This window comes from Leptosomus discolor, chromosome 10, assembly GCF_034619465.1.
Source record: "Leptosomus discolor isolate bLepDis1 chromosome 10, bLepDis1.hap2, whole genome shotgun sequence".
Taxonomy (NCBI): Eukaryota; Metazoa; Chordata; class Aves; order Leptosomiformes; family Leptosomidae; genus Leptosomus; species Leptosomus discolor.
Genome location: NC_141400.1, coordinates 7,352,684 through 7,368,805, shown reverse-complemented (window position 1 = coordinate 7,368,805; position 16,122 = coordinate 7,352,684).

Sequence of the window (16,122 nt, the reverse complement as noted above, 5' to 3'; positions counted from 1 at the left end):
GATGGAGAGGAAGGCTGAGTATCCATCCTTGACCCCTGTTACTCATGAAGGTGAACACTCACTGCGTTTGTCATGCCAGTGTAGGGACTATTTCTTAATCCCCATAAATCTACCACAGACAGAAAGGAGGTGATGCAAACAGGCAAGAATGACAACTGGAAATTTGCTTTGAAATGAAGATTAAAAGACCTTTGTTATGAAATGGGTGGTCAGACTGGTAATGCACCCCTTGACAAACTTGCTGTCTTCACTAGATCAGACTTAGGTGAGTTGGTTTCTGTGACATCAAACCCTCGTGAATGCCTGTCATTTAAGCGATGTCCTTATAGCCACAAATGTGTGAAACATGCTTTTTCAGCTGGGATTAATTTGGATGGTTAATTTGCATGTTCTGAGATGACCTGTGTCTGTGAACAGCTAACAGAATTTCACTCTTTTCCCCATATTTAGATGGATTAGACTTCTTCCTTCCCTATCTAAATCTGGGGTAGTTCCGCTGTTATCTAAAAGCAGTTTTCATTGGAGGAAAAACGTACACCCAAGTAAAATGTGAAGTTGAAAGTCAGAGTTGAGGTAGAGCTGGCTGCATCACTTGATCTCTATATGAATGTTACTGGTGTGATTATCACAGTGCACTGGCTCAGTGGGGAAGGAGGATGTGCAGGCAGCAGACAGGAATTGGGTTTGTTGGGGGTGGAAAAAAGTGAAAAATTTCTCAGCAATTACTGTGGGTTTTATACTAGATTTTGCTGAATGGTGCAAATGTAATACTACAAAGCCTTTTTGGTAGTTTGAGTTCAGGGAAAGGAGAATGTGAGGAAGAGAGAATGTGGGAATAAAAATGAGGCAGTAATCTTCAAATTCCTCTGTTACAGAAGTCTGAGGCATAGGGAAGCATAGAAGTAGAAAACTGGGTTTCTTGATTTCCCACTGCCCCCATAGCTCTTTGGAAAGGTGAGAGCAGATCCTTGATCCTACAGTGTCTAGCTTTTTTCTATGTTCTGTCACTGTAGTGAGTGATTGGTACGCAATGAGGTAAACTGGAGCAGCAAGGGAACCTTTATTCTTCAAAGATGAATTCGAGATAATGGAAGAGCACACAACAGTAATCAGAGCAACTGTGGGGGATTAAAAAAAAAATTCAAAATCCCTGAAAGTCCAGTTAAAAATCAACAAAAAACCCCTCCTGCCTTCTCAAGAGTCTTACCTGCTTGGAGGTTGCTGCTGTGTGACCCAGACACTAGCTGTGTGCAAGTTCTACCTTTCTCGGCTTCTTCCCTTTGTTTCCTCTTCTGCATACATTTCTCACTGACTGACTACAGACCTGCTCTTCGCAATCCTTGCTCTGTCCAGGTGAGCATTGCCCTGGGAGAATAAAATGGGCAGGATATCATTAGGCCGGAAAGAGAAGGACTTTAGAACTTGCTGCAAGGGCACTTGCTAGCACTGCGATTATTCCACCAGCAGGCAGGTGAGAGGAATAAAACTAGTATCTTATTTAGAAAATTCTTCAGAGAAGTCTCTTAGGACAGACGGAAGTTCTCCAGTTAGCAAAGGTCTGAATTTTTTCTGAAAAGTCTTCAGGTATTTTCCCCAAATAATTCCCATGTCAAGACTTACACTCTGTCCTGCTTCCCTCCCCAATATAACATAACCTTAGAATGTTCTTTGAGGCTATCACCTTAATCTCTGCAACCCCAAATTTTATGAAAGCTTCTAAATTACAGGTTTTAGGGTCCCTCTCTTGTCTTTTCCATGACTTGTGTCAAAGCCCATCATTTGACGCTAATGCCCATTCCTTTGCTTCCTTTCTTTTACCGTCATTTACACAGCAGCAGCTGTGAGATTTGTAGCGAGGAAGGGTGTCACATACTGATTCAACTAAGTAAGGTATTTAATATTTTATGAATTTAGGTCCTTAGTGTTCATTTCTCTTGCTTTTTTATTTTTATTTAGGAAAACAAGTAGAGTCACTCATGTTGCCTAATGTTTTACAGCAACAACATCTGTTATATTTCCCCTTTTATGTTTTTGAGGATGTAGGCATATCACATGCAGCACTTACAGCTGCATTTAACATAAATTACAGCTGATGTACAGTTTGTATTTCTCTCCTTGACTTTTAAAATAATTATTAGAAATTAATCCATGTTCACAAAGATACTCTTTTTTTCCCCTGCAGTGGAGTTTTGTTTTCTGCTCCCTGTGTTTATGTGTTCCCTTTGATATAAGGTAAATTCAGCAGCATTTGAATCAAATGAGGAATGCACCACATTCAAAATTGGGAAGTATAAGTTTGTTTACCCTTTTCTATTCTATATCATTAAGACTTTTAAACGGGCTCTCATGAGTTACCATCTGGATTACTGCTGCATCCTTGCAAGCTGCTATCAAAGCTGTATCACCCTCTTCCAGTGTATATGAAAATACAACTGCTCTGAACATCCTGCCTACGATACCTTCCCCTAAATGAAACCCATCTTTATGCCTCATCAGATTCTCGTTTTGTTTTATCCTGTTTACATCTTGTACTACTCAGTTTCTTTTTTTGTATCATCTTTTACTGCATTGTTCATATTCTTTCTACTTTACTAATGATCATAACCCCTCTCTTTTTTTTCTGCTAGTTAATGTAGCTTTCTGCTATATTACTCTGTTTGGAGGCTTTCTGTGTAGAATCACAGTGCTCCTTATCTCATCATTCGAAATACATACTGAGACCCAGTAGTTCTTGAAGGAAATTCTTCTCTCTGTAGTGTTTGTTTCAACAAAGATAACAAAACAGTGCAAAATAGTTAACTTCCCTGGGTAATCAGTTAATCTTGCTGTATTCCCCAGAATCTTCCCCTCTGATCTGCTTAAATTGTCTTTTGTTAGCTGACACATTGAATCACAGCTGTGATTCTGTCATGGCTCTGAGCATACTGCAGGTTTGAGCTCTATGTGCGGGTGAAGTCAATTTGACACTAATGGTCATATTCATAGCAGTTTGCAGGTGCGTGTCTTTATGGGCTCTTCATAGTATCAATTATGCATCTTCATCTGCATTATGCGCTTCAGTGTTGAAACTAATAATAGAACTGATACTAACAGAGATTTATGTTTTAGTAGAAACAAAGCTAAAGTCACAAGATGGAAATACTTTAGAATCTGAAATGCTTTAATGTAGAAATAATATTTGTAATTATCTCTGTTTCCAGGACTCAGATTTCAGATTTTGTAGTATACTGTTCAAGCATACAGTTAAACTTTTTGATAAGGGATGAGTGACATCCAAATTTTCTGTGACACTGAAAATGACACCAGTCAAGGATTATTATTGGCAAAATGGATAGTCTGATTTTGTACGCTGTTGAAGAGAGTGCTTGTGAAACTTTTGCTGCTGCTGTACAGGACTGCCCTCAGCTAACACTCATCAGTGAACTTTACAGCTCCGCAGTCTCTTTGGCTTGGCTGTGAAATCGGTGCTTATGTGCTCTTCTGGTGCCACTGCTACTGCCAGTACTGTTGAGTTGGCTTTCATTGTGATATGAAGTGAGCGGGAGAATTTCTTGCTTATTACATCTCTTAAATTCAATTAGTGCCCCTTATACCACGGGAGGCCATTGCAATATCTGAAGTAGAGATAAAAAAAAATTCCTGCAGCCCTCTCCTGTTTGTACCGCTTATTATTTTCCTAGAGCCCTGCTCTGAATTTAAATTCTGTTCACTGCAAATGTCACCGAAATCAGCAGTTGTTAGAATGCATTATTGTGGTTTAACCCCAGCTGGCAACTAAACGCCACACAGCCACTTGCTCACTCTCCCCCCTGCAGCAGGATTGGGGGGAAGAGAATTGGAAGGGTAAAAGTGAGAAAACTCAAGGGTTGAGATAAGAACAGTTTAATAATTGAAATAAAATAAAAATAATAAATTGTAATGACAAGGAAAATAACAGAAAGAAATAAAACGCAAGAAAGACACGTAACGCAAATGAAAACAATTGCTCACCACCAACAGACCGATGCCCATCCAGTCCCTGAGCAGCTTTTTCCTAGCCAACCCTTCCCCTAGTTTATTGCTGAGTGTGACATTATATGGTATGGAATATCCCTGTGGCCAGCTGTCCCAACTATGTCCACTCCCAACTTCTTGTGCACACCCAGCCTACTCACTGGCAGGGTGGTGTGAGAAGCAGGAAAGGCCTCAACTCTGAGTAAGCGCTGCTCAGCAGTAACAAAACCATCCCTGAATTATCAACACTGTTTTAAGCACAGATCCAAAATGTAGCCTTGTTACTAGCTACTATGAAGAAAATTAACTATACCCCAGCCAAAATCAGCACAATTATGAAGGAATAAACATTTATCAGATAGCCTTTTGCTAAGTTGAATAATTTAGCTAGAAGTATTCCAACAGCAAAAGCATGCTGCTGACTGACAATTTCTTTTATCCTTTTGAAATGCAAGGAGTTTCTGCATGCTGAGTGAATATTGATCTGCTGTATACAGATAAATGAAATTCCACTTGCAATTCTTTGGTTGCTTACTTGTCACCAATTAAAACTGAAAAGCATGGTCATGCACCAAAAATATTAATTAACTCTCTTCAGTTGCTGGTTATCTGCTGACCCAAGAGACTGTAGGCTGGCTTGTTTGATACAGCTGTGCCTGGCCTTCATTGCATGCAGGAGCTCTTTTCTGGCTCATGTCATTCCCTTTCCACTGCTTTTCGTGATGATGGTGGGTAGTAGCATATAGCTAAGTGGGGGGAAAAAAAAAATTACTTGTTCCATCCTCCCCCTACTTCCTTTTAGATTTATCTAATAATTGTTTTTATTTTTGTTGGACACCTTATAGCCAATGTTCCCTACTACTAACTGCACAGTCAGTAGTCATATTTAAAAGCTGTATCTTTCCTGTGTGTGCAGTCGTGTTACGAGGTATGAACTGAAGAAAAAAAAAAAATCTGTAACAGAGTAAAAAATGAACTTCTAATTAAAGGATTTGTTCTCTGGATGATCAGCTTTCAGAAAGTCACAGGAGTCCTATCGGGAAAATAACGGATTGTCAGAAACTTGCCTAGTATCACAGGAAGAAGAGAAAGTAAATGACAGAATGAAAGCTAGGGAGTAAGATGAAAAGAAGCACTGAGTTTGCTGGGAAGAGTATCTGGTCAGCATATCAGCTGAGGAATCTGCTCTTTTGATGATGTTTCTACCTGCTGCATAACTTAACAGCCTGCAAGGAAGTTGCTCAGTGGAGAATTAAGAAGCCATAAGAGCTATCCTAATAGGAGTCAGGTCTCTGGCTCCTTAGCTTCCCTCACAATTAGGAGTTCTAAAAATAATGGCTTAAGAGACAAAGTAGAAAATAAATAAGGTGATGAGGCTGTTTTTTGAGCAGTTTCATCTGCAAATTCTGAGTGATTCTGCTGACATCCAATTATGCAAGTGTAATGGAGATCATCATCTAGGACTTGATTTGAAAATGACATTTCAGTGTTTTGGCAGCTGCAAAAATACTGACATTTCTAGTAGCTGGAGGCCATGAAAATATTGATTCAGCAACACAATTGTTTTGTAAAGCAGTGATAGTTGGCTGGCTTCTGAACTATGGCACGCTGCTCCAGGCTCTACAGTATATTGCTAACAAGGAAGGAGTAAGGCCATTGAAAACCAAACGTGTGTTGGTTGGGAACATTCCTGAAGGAATCAAGCATGTCATCTACCACTCACAAAGTATTCTTGTAGCTTTCTGACTATACATCCCATTGTCATATAACTTGGAAAAAGATATGTATTGATAAAACCAGATTTGTCCTGTAGCTTCAGCTAATACTAGGCAGAGGAGGGGTCCCCAGAATTCTCTTCCTAAGGCGACCTATCAAATGAGCATCTGTTAACTGTAAAAATTCTGCACAGTGAATAGTAAAATATAATGAAATCCACAACATTTGGAGAAATTAAAGTAATTAAATACTGTTGGACAGAGTAAGCTTGCTTGTCACTGTCAATATTTGCATGAATCTGAGCTGTACGAAACAGAGCAGAAGCGCTTACTAGTATTTACAGTATGTGGGCAATGTGGTTATCTTTCATTAGGAGAGTGTGTGGGGGGAACACCAACCCTTGGAAAAATGTGCTTCGTTAATAATGTTTTTTCAGAAAGAGCTTATGCAACAACCTCTGCCATGCTCCAACAAATACTGAAGTAGATCAGTGCAGTACAGAAAGAGCATTTGGGGAGCTGGCATGCCTTTGAGTCTGTGTTTATTTTTGTTCTCCTGATATTCAAACAAATGAAGGAGAGATGAGAGTGAGGAAGGAATCCCTTTACTGTGCTGTTACTGCAGTGTTGTAAGAAGGATTTACATAGACTGCTAATATTTGACATGTTCCCTTTTATGTGATAGACTTCACTGCATTTGCTGTTGAAGCAGGAATATGTCCTAAGTGCCTGTTTCCCTCCTGCTTTCTCCACAACTCTTAGTCTGTTCTGTTCCCGTCCTGTCCTCTGGTTAATGTATGCTTCATCACCAAAGAAAAAAATAACCTACTTTTGGGCAGTTTTTTTGATTTGCATGTGTAGGAGGATTGCAACCTTCTTTCTAATCCAAAGGAACCAAGAGGCTCTTCATTTGTTGCTTCTGAGAAGCCAAAGTTAGAGGTCCAGAGTCTTTGTCTCTTCTGTTTTAGCTCTGCCCTTTCTAGAGCTGGCAGTTTCATAAAAGGGAGGCTTCAGGGTCATGGCAGATCAATTTTGGTAAGAAGTCAATTCAAAACCTGCTGGACAGGAAATTTAAGACCAAGTCCAACACCAACTTACGGAATTGTGTTGGTATCTAATCAGTAGAGCAGTTGTCTGAATCTGTTATTTGAAGATCGGTATTAGCAAGGCGGTGCAGGCTGTTCATCCAAACACGAGTATTGATAATGTCTATAGTATGAGGGAGTTGGAGGTGAGAGAAGGGGAAGACAGACAGGAGAGTGTGATTCAGCTCCTTTTCCTATGGTAATAGCTAATCCTTCTGGTATCTGAACAACACAATTGCTCCCAGATCAGTAATTTAAAACTTGATGAGCCATCGATGAAACTACCTTGCAAGTAGCACACAAATCAGAAGTCAAAGCCAGTGATTCTCTATCCTTGGAAGTGTTCAAGACCAGGTTGGATGGAGCCTTGAGCAACCTGGTCTAGTGGGAGGTGTCCCTGCCCATGGCAGGGGGTTGGAACTGGATGATCTTTGAGGTCCCTTCCAACCCAAACCTTTCTATGATTCTAATGATAATTTATTTTCCTCTTAAAAGTTGCTTGTATTTTGAGGATGAGCTACTTCTGTTCTACTACTGTGTTGCTCTGCTACTGCCACTATGGCTGCATAGAAAGAACATACCACTTTCAATTAATTCCCCATTTTACATAAAATAGAAAGCAAAAATATTTCTCTCTCCTCCAAACTACAAGTTTAAAGAGAGAGGTTGTCTGAGCTGACTTTAAGGGAAACCATCTGGGTGGCATCTAAAGCTGTAAAAATGACTGTATTGTACCTGACAAAAAATATCCATTGTACATGGACAGGGGGCAATTTCAGGAGCTTGTCTATAAAATTTTACGAAGTAGTTCCAGAGGATGGGATAGATACAAATTGCTGAGACTGCATCAGTGATGGCCCAGATGAAGGACACTTACTTTTCAAGTTATTACAGTAGTATCAGCTAGAAATTTCAAGGAGATCTTCTTGCATCTGGTCACTGGAATGAACAACTGAAAACCACTAGAAAGAATCTGAATTATGAAACCTAGCTGTTACAGGAATGTTAACAAGATTTCCCCCTCTCTTAAAAGGAAGAAATCACTGAGTGAAGGTCTTGAAATGACTGGGAGACAGTTGGGAAGCTGAAGGAATTGGTCTCAAATCTGCTTTTGTCCTTGTGAGCTGATCCTTTCCTCTAGGACTGCTTTCAGCCCAGTAAGAGCAAACTCTTTGTGAGGTCCCTAGGGGGTATTTTTTTAGGGTATTTTTAATGTCTGTCTCATCATGTCTGTCCCTGTTTCTCCTCTGTCTTGCTGCATGCTCAGTTCTTGTCTGTCTGTGAGGTGGTAGGTGTGCCTGTTCAAGCCTGTACCCTGAGTGTGCAGACTGTAGAGATGCTTTTAGGACTGAGATAGGAAAAGCTGCGTTTTTGAAACAGAGAAGTAAAGGAGGAGATCTTATCCTCTTTCCTGAGTTTATTTTCATAGAATCATTAAGGTTAAAATAGACCTCTAAGATCATCAAGTCCAACTGTCAACCCACACCACCATGCCCACTAAACCATGTCCCGAAGATTTTTTTGAACACCTCCAGGGACAGTGACTCTACCACTTCCCTGGGCAGCCTGTTCCAATGTTTGACCACGCCTTCACTAAAGAAATCTTTCCTAATATCCAATCTAAACCGCCCCTGGCACAACTTGAGGCTGTTTCCTCTTGCTCTAGTTACTTGGGAGAAGAGGCCAACACCTGCCTTGCTATAGCCTCCTTTGAGGTAGCTGTAGAGAGCGATAAGGGCTTCCCTCAGCCTCTTCTTCTCCAGACTGAACAACCCCAGTTCTCTCAGCTGCTCCTCATAAGACTTGTGCTCCAGACCCTTTACCAGCTTCGTTGCCCTTCTCTGGACATGTTCCAGCACCTCAATGTTCTCCTTGCAGTGAAGGACCCAAAACTGCACCCAGCATTTGAGGTGCAGCCTCACCAGAGCCAAGCACAAGGGGACGATCACTCCCCTACTCCTGCTGGCCACACGATTTCTGATACAGGCAAGGATGCTCTTGGCCGCCTTGGCCACCTGGGCACACTGCTGGCTCATGTTCAGCTGGCTGTAGACCAGCACCCCTGGTCTTTTTCCGCTGGGCAGCTCTCCAGCCACTCCTCCCCAAGCCTGTAGCGCTACAAGGGGCTGTTGTGACCCAAGTGCAGGACCTGGCACTTAGCCTAGTTGAACCTCATGCAATTGGCCTTGTCACATGGTTCCAGTCCTCTCCAAGTGCAAGTGATCTGTTTTTGTGGTAGGGTAGTGGTCACGCTGTGTAAGGGAGCTCCTTGAATGTTGCTTCCAGTCCTATATATTAATGAAATCTTACTTCAGCCCAAACCTGCTAATGTTTTCATGAATAGCATATTCCTAAGTTCAGTTTTGATTGTTCATCTAAGAATATATTGACAACATTAGGCCTTTCAATTTAATTCCCTGGAAACAGAGACTCCTAGGAAGTTGAAGAAAATGGGGATCCCAGAGGCTGTTCCCTACTGATGGGGTTGCTTTCTCCTTACAGCCATACAGCTGAGACGGGGCTCTGGTCTTAGACAGTCTTTGCCTATGTTGCAGTTTTAATTGGAAACAGGGCATTTTTTTTCTTAAAAGAAATTTTGATACTGAAGTTTCATTTGCAACTTTATATCAAAAGATAGGAAGAAAAGCTCTCTCACAAAAAATAACTGTGTTTTCCCCCAGATGCCAAGGAAGTGGGTTCAGAAACGTACCATGAAATTGAAATTTCTCAAAGTGCCTCTTAAATCTTTGCTGCAATTACTGTAATTCACAATAATAGATCCAGTGCTATTTTTAAAAGCTTTTGAAGGTTGCAAGTTGCATCCATAAATTGTGGGTTGTGGGCAATCTATGAAACCATAGGTTTCCAGGGCTTTTATTTAAATGAGAGAATGAGGGAGAAAGATGTAATAAAAGTAGTTATGAAAAAACATGAAAGTTTGCTTTGCGCTGAATGCTAACATAAAAAGGCAAGAAATGCCTGAGCCTTTGTAAAAGTTGTCTTCAGGTTGGACAAGATTTTGCAAGTCTGGAATGAGCCTCTTTTAATCCAATAGTTCTTTTTATAGCAACTGGTTAAAATGGTAGCTCACGGGGAAAGAAACCATAACGGTGAGAGAATGAGGACAGATGATCTACAACAGCCAGAGGAACCTGTTTATGCTTCTCTGTATTGGGGTACAGACTTTAGTATTAAGGTCAGGTATGTGAATGGGTCGCGTACGTGCGCCTCTTCCACCTCCACCCACAAGTGATCTTCGGATGAGTCATACCCTCCCCTTTAAACTTGAACACTACAAAGGAGTGTGGAACCAGATTGTACTTAATGTGCTTAATTGATAAAAACTAGTGTAGCTTTATATGCTTGATGAAGCTACTCAAATTTATTTCCTTGGAGGTTCTTTCCTTTTATATGGGTCTTGGGAACACCTGCTTTACTTGAAGTCTTTTGGTAGGTTATACATCCCTAGACGATGATGAAGGTGGACCTGAGAATTAGGATAAAAATGAACTGTGGCCTAACTAGTGGGGAAGCATGTAGAAGAAAAAAATCAGGTGATTCTTTGTTTTCCAGGTAGGGTTATAATCTGAAAAAAAGAAGTGGTCCAGAACAGAATGTTTCCAAGACAAGTGCCAAGTGGAGATTTGTGTTTCAAGGTAACTTGTTCACTGTGCTGGGGGTGGGAGGAAGGTGGTTAGAGTGGAATATTGGAAAGAAGAGAGGGGATGAAGGGAAATGGCCACCAAGAGGGTATTAGCACTGGTGATACTCACAAAGGGTCCAGCAATTGTAAAATGGTAAAGAACAGCAGAAACTGCTGATCAGACCTCTTTTTTTCACTTGAAAAGCAAAGTGTGAGAAAGTGAGGTGTTTTCAATATGCTTAAATGAAAAATAGTTCTGTCTCTAGGGCAGAGAACTGCTCTGGAAGAGATTCAAACAGGGTCTTGCCTAAATATTAGTCCCATCAGCCCCTCCCTAGAAGCATAAGACATTAATATTTCAACAAGAAAACAGTACCAGTAGTAAAGACTACTTGATAAGGATGCAGTGGCTATTAAAGCATACACAATTCAGGAATGGTATTGAGGTGTTGGAGGAAGTCCACAGAGTACCCTTAAAAATATATTACACAGAGAGATTCAAGGAGTACAGTCCATTGTCTTTATCAAAGACAGACCTGGAGAGGAATTTAATCAGTGTGTACATAAGGGCTGAGAAAACAAAGTTTCTTTGTTCTACTGCATAGATGTATAATGAGATACACACTCAGACTTGGAAATAAGGTGCGTTGCTTTACTAGTACAGGTAATTAACCTCTTGAATAACTCGCCAATGCTGTCACATTCTCGGGCATCTTAATTCAAGTTTGGAAGTGATGTTCCAAGGGATGCTTCGTGTAACGGGTCTGCATGGCAAGGTTTTGGTAGCGGGGGGGTTACAGGGGTGGCTTCTGTACGAAGCTGCTGGAAGTTTCTCCCATGTCAGATCTAGCCAATGCCAGCCGGCTTTAAGGCAGACCCGCCGCTGGCCAAGGCCGAGCCCAGCAGCGACAGCATTTTTTGCCTCTGGGGTAACGTATTTAAGAAAGGAAAAAGTTGTTGCGCAGCAGTAATTGCAGCAAGTGAGAGGAGTGAGAATATGTGAGAGAAACATCCTGCAGACACCCAGGTCAGTGCAGAAGGAGGGGCAGGAGATGCTCCAGGCGCTGGAGCAGCGATTCCCCTGCGGCCTGTGGTGAAGACCACGGTGAGGCAGGCTGTCCCCCTGCAGCCCATGGGCGGTGGAGCAGATGACTGCCTACACCCTGTGAAGGGCCCCCACGCCGGAGTAGGTGGATCCCTGAAGGAAGCTGTGACCCCGTGGGAAGCCTGCACCGTAGCAGGCTCCTGGCAGGACCTGTGGCCGTGGAGAGAGAGAAGCCCACGCTGGAGCAGGTTTGCTGCTGGTGACCCCGTGAGGGGGCTCACGCTGGAGCAGTCGGTTCCTGAAGGACGGCACCCCATGGAGGAGACCCACACTGGAGCAGTTCATGAAGGACTGAACCTGTGGGAAGACTCACGCTGGAGAAGTCATGGAGGACTTTCTTCTATGAGAGGGACCCCACATTGGAGCAGGGGAAACGTGTGAGGAGGAAGAAGCGGCAGAGAACAACAGAGTGATGAACTGACCCCAACCCCCATTCCCTGTTTTCCCCCTGTGCCGCTGGGGGGAGGAGGGAGGAAAATCAGGATCAAAGTCATGCCCGGGAAAGGAGGGAAGGGTGGGGGGAAGGTGTTTTAAGATTTGGTTTTATTTCTCATTACTCCTCTCTGAGTTAATTGGTAATAAATTAAATTTCCTTTCAGTTGAGCCTGTTTTGCCCGTGACGGTAAATGTTGAGTGATCTCCCTGTCCTTATCTCAACCCCCACAAGCCTGTTATTTTTTTCCTCTCCTCTCCCCTGTCCAGTTAAGGAGGGGGAGTGATAGAGTGGCTTTGGTGGGCACCTGGCATTTTGGACAGGGTCAACCCACCACACTTTGTTAGGGAAACACTAGGGTCTTTTGCAGGCAGGAGGTCAGACAATATAGACAGGTTGTGTTTGTCCTCATAATCTATATCTACATAATTCAAGTATGCTGTGTATTTGTGAGGTGGTTGGTGAGGTAATGGAAACAGCTCAGTCTGAGAAGCTGGAGCTAAGCATGCAGATCTTAATCTCTGGATCACACTTGGCCCTTCTCCCAACAACACATGCATAGTAAGAGCTGTGTAAAATGCCTTTCTTTTCCCTTTCCCGGTATTCAAAAGCTCATCCCTGCTACTTGGGAAAGCATTCCTAGGACTTTTGCTGAACACAAGCTCCTATAGCATGACCAAATGGACTAAAATGTTTGGTGTCTCAGGAAAAACGCTAGTAAGCAGAAAGATGTTCCGTATTTGGTTTTAACTGGCATTGCATGCTAAGATGATGAACATAGGAGGTACTTGTCATAGAATCATAGAACAGTTTTGGTTGGAAGAGACCTTCAAGATCATTGAGTCCAACCTTTGTCCTAGCTCTACCAATACCACTAAACCATGTCCCTAAGTACAACATCTACCCATCTCTTAAACACCTCCAGGGATGGTGACTCCACCACCTCCCTGGGCAGCCTGTTCCAATGCCTGACAACCCTTTCAGTAAAGAATTTCTTCCTAAGATCCAGCCTGAACCTCCCTTGATGCAGCTTAAGACCATTTCCCCTTGTTCTATCGGTTGATACTAGGGAGAACAGACCGACCCCTGCCTCTCTACAACGTCCTTGCAGGTAGTTGTAGAGAGCTATAAGGTCTCCCCTCAGCCTTCTCTTCTTCAGACTAAACAGCCCCAGATCCCTCAGCTGCTCCTCATATGAGACATGCTCCAAATCCTTTACTAGCTTGTCAATCCTTTATTGTTTGCCAGATGATATTTCTTTTCACCTTGGCTTGACCTTGTCAATTAGTTGCTTGAGATATCAATCTTCAGCATAAAATAGCAACCGTTCTTTTCAATCTGTTCTTGAAAATAATTTCTAGAATTGTTTGGACTTTTAACTAAAATATCAGAAAAGGTTGTCTTTATGAACTGTTGTCTGATGCGTCAACTGTCTGAAAAAGAAAAATATACATATTGGAGTCAGTGGAAAACACACATGTGAGAACGGATTTTCTAAGCACTGTAAGGGGCCAGGCATGTTGTTCTACTGCATATTAGTACCATACCTGACTTAAAGAAATAAGATGTGGGTGAAGTGTCATTGTATGAATCTGAGTTCATTGTAGTGAAGGAGATTTGTTTCTGTGACAGTAGTGTATCGTACATTTTGAGTAGACACATGAAAATAAATTTATGGCTAACAAGGCCTCATATTACCTCCTATCTTCTAGGGGGTTTGAGTGTATTAAAAGAATGTCACCATTTATAGTACAAAATCTTTCTCTCTCTTACAAATTCCTGCCTGTAAAACGGAGACTTGTAGAGGTCGGATAACTAGGAGTTACTTCTCTAGAAAGGTGAAAGTAGAAGGCACTTAAGACTAGTATGGCACAGAAGTAGGTATGGTGGTCAATAAGGGAAAAGTGGCTGCCACCTGTAGCTTTCCACAGGGCACACAGTAAGTGCGTTCACTAATAACTGCAGCACTCGGTGTTTCAATGAAATGAACCCTCTGCGTATAACTTTGACAAAGACTTTTGTTGTACAGTTTTTCTAGCTTTAGAAATGTGTGCTTTTAATTTTCACATCATGAGGATTATACTCATCAACAAAGCTTGTGGCTAACACATGGAATAGGAGGACCTTTTAAATGTGCAAATGCAGTTTAGGAGCACAAGTATTCTGAATTTTCATGATTCTCGCAGACCTTAATCTCCTGAGGCACATTTGAAAAATCAATCGCAGGTTGTAGTGGTACAACCTGGTCTCCAGCAACTCTGCTTGGGGAGAAAGTGGTTAAAAACGGTATCTTGTACTTATGTGTGAGTCTCTTGCTGCCTTTGGATGTTTGAGTCCCCTAGTCATTATTGAAAAAGGTCTTAGTCTGTTTAACAAACATTCCTATAATAGTCCTGAGAAATGAAACTGTATTATATTACGTATTTGTATTCATATTGGAAAACAGACAGGGCAAGGTGAAGTTTTATGCAAAAGATCATGCAGAAAATAGAAAAATCAGGAATACAATATGAAGCCCCACATCATAGCATGCCTTTTATTTGTGTTTGGAAATTCCAAATTAAGAGCTGAGAAGGAATAATAGTTGGTGTACAGTTCAAACAGTTCTGTGCCATGTGACTACTTATTAGTGGATAACAGTAGGATGTATGTGTCAGTGTTTGGCCCGCCAAGATGTGTTTGAAGGGCCCGTGCAGCCTTCAGCAAGGAGAACCTACAGAGCAAAAAATAAAGAAATCCTGTCATGGCAGCAGGCTTCTGAAAGCGATATCTCTCTATCCACTTTGGGTGATGCATTGTGTTAGGGTTTGTCTTGTCAGGTTGTTGCAGTCATATAGCAAGGTATGAAAGGATGTGACATAACTCAATTGTTAACGAAGCAGCTCCTCATTGAATGCAACAACATTGTTATGTGTCTTTTCTGACGTGGCATGAAAGGAGGGAGCTTTATTTGAGAAGGAAAAAGTGCCAATGAAGAAGAAAGTAAGTGTTGAGTAAAATGCGTATTCCTCAGTGTTGCTTGTTTTGCTGTACCAGTGTATTGCAGATAGTTAGGTGACTCATTTAAAACAGACCCCCCACCTACTCAAATGTTTTGGTAGGGGGGTGATTGCTCCCAGGCTTGTAGGTGAATGAATTCCTCATCAGCCATTTGGCATTCCAGGCAGTGATGTTCATCTTCTGACAAGAAAATCAATTGCATTGCTAAGTTTCACAATTTGATTACTTTATAAAAAGTCTCTAGAGCAGCTCTCTGTGTGATTATATAGACTTATTGCTGAACTGAAAGCTTAGTCCCACATGCTTCACAGTTCTAAACAATTTGTGGTAATTATTTTGATTAGACATGTACTGAAATGCTACTTCAATAATGAACAAGGTGATGTGCAAATTATAGAGGAGAATATGCACAAAAGCCTTAAAAATAAACAAAATAAGGCTAAATTCAGCTCTGAAATTACTGGATGAAGCTTTCTGAAGCTTATGTTCTCTGTTCTTGAGTTCAAATCCCATCTCAGCTTGGATGTCTTTGCAATGAGATTAGTTTTGCAGATGAGATATCATTCAATTTCTCTCCTGTTTCTGATATATTTTGAGTGATGAAGTATTAAAAATGATGCACATGTATAGAAAATGCTTAATTGGGTTACTGTTAGTGATGACCACATTATAGCAGAAAAGCTGTAGACATATTAAAACTCATTTAAAAGAAAACTTTGACTGCATCTCAGGTAAGTCATCCAGCCATCTGGATCTATTAGACTGCTTAATGTTGTGCTTAATGTAAAAGTATGGTTAGAATAACAGAAATTACCCACCTACTTCAGGGTTTCGTATCAGTAGGACAATCTTTACCGGGCTACAGATCAGACCCTGTGTAAAGGCATCATTTGTTACCAAGAGCAAGAATTTATTTTTGCTGAGCGTGAGTGTGGAATGCGCAAGTATAGCAGAAGGGAGGCATTCAGAGACTGTGTGCTTCAGGAGATGTTCCAACCCTCTCAAATCTTCAAAAAGACTCTTACAGGAATATCAATAGAGTGGATTTCTGTGAGCATGGTAGCATGGCTAGCCCTTGTGAACCACGTTGCCTTATAAAGTTTATAAGTTTCTTGGGCTAAATCTGCAGAAGAGACAGAAAGCACAAG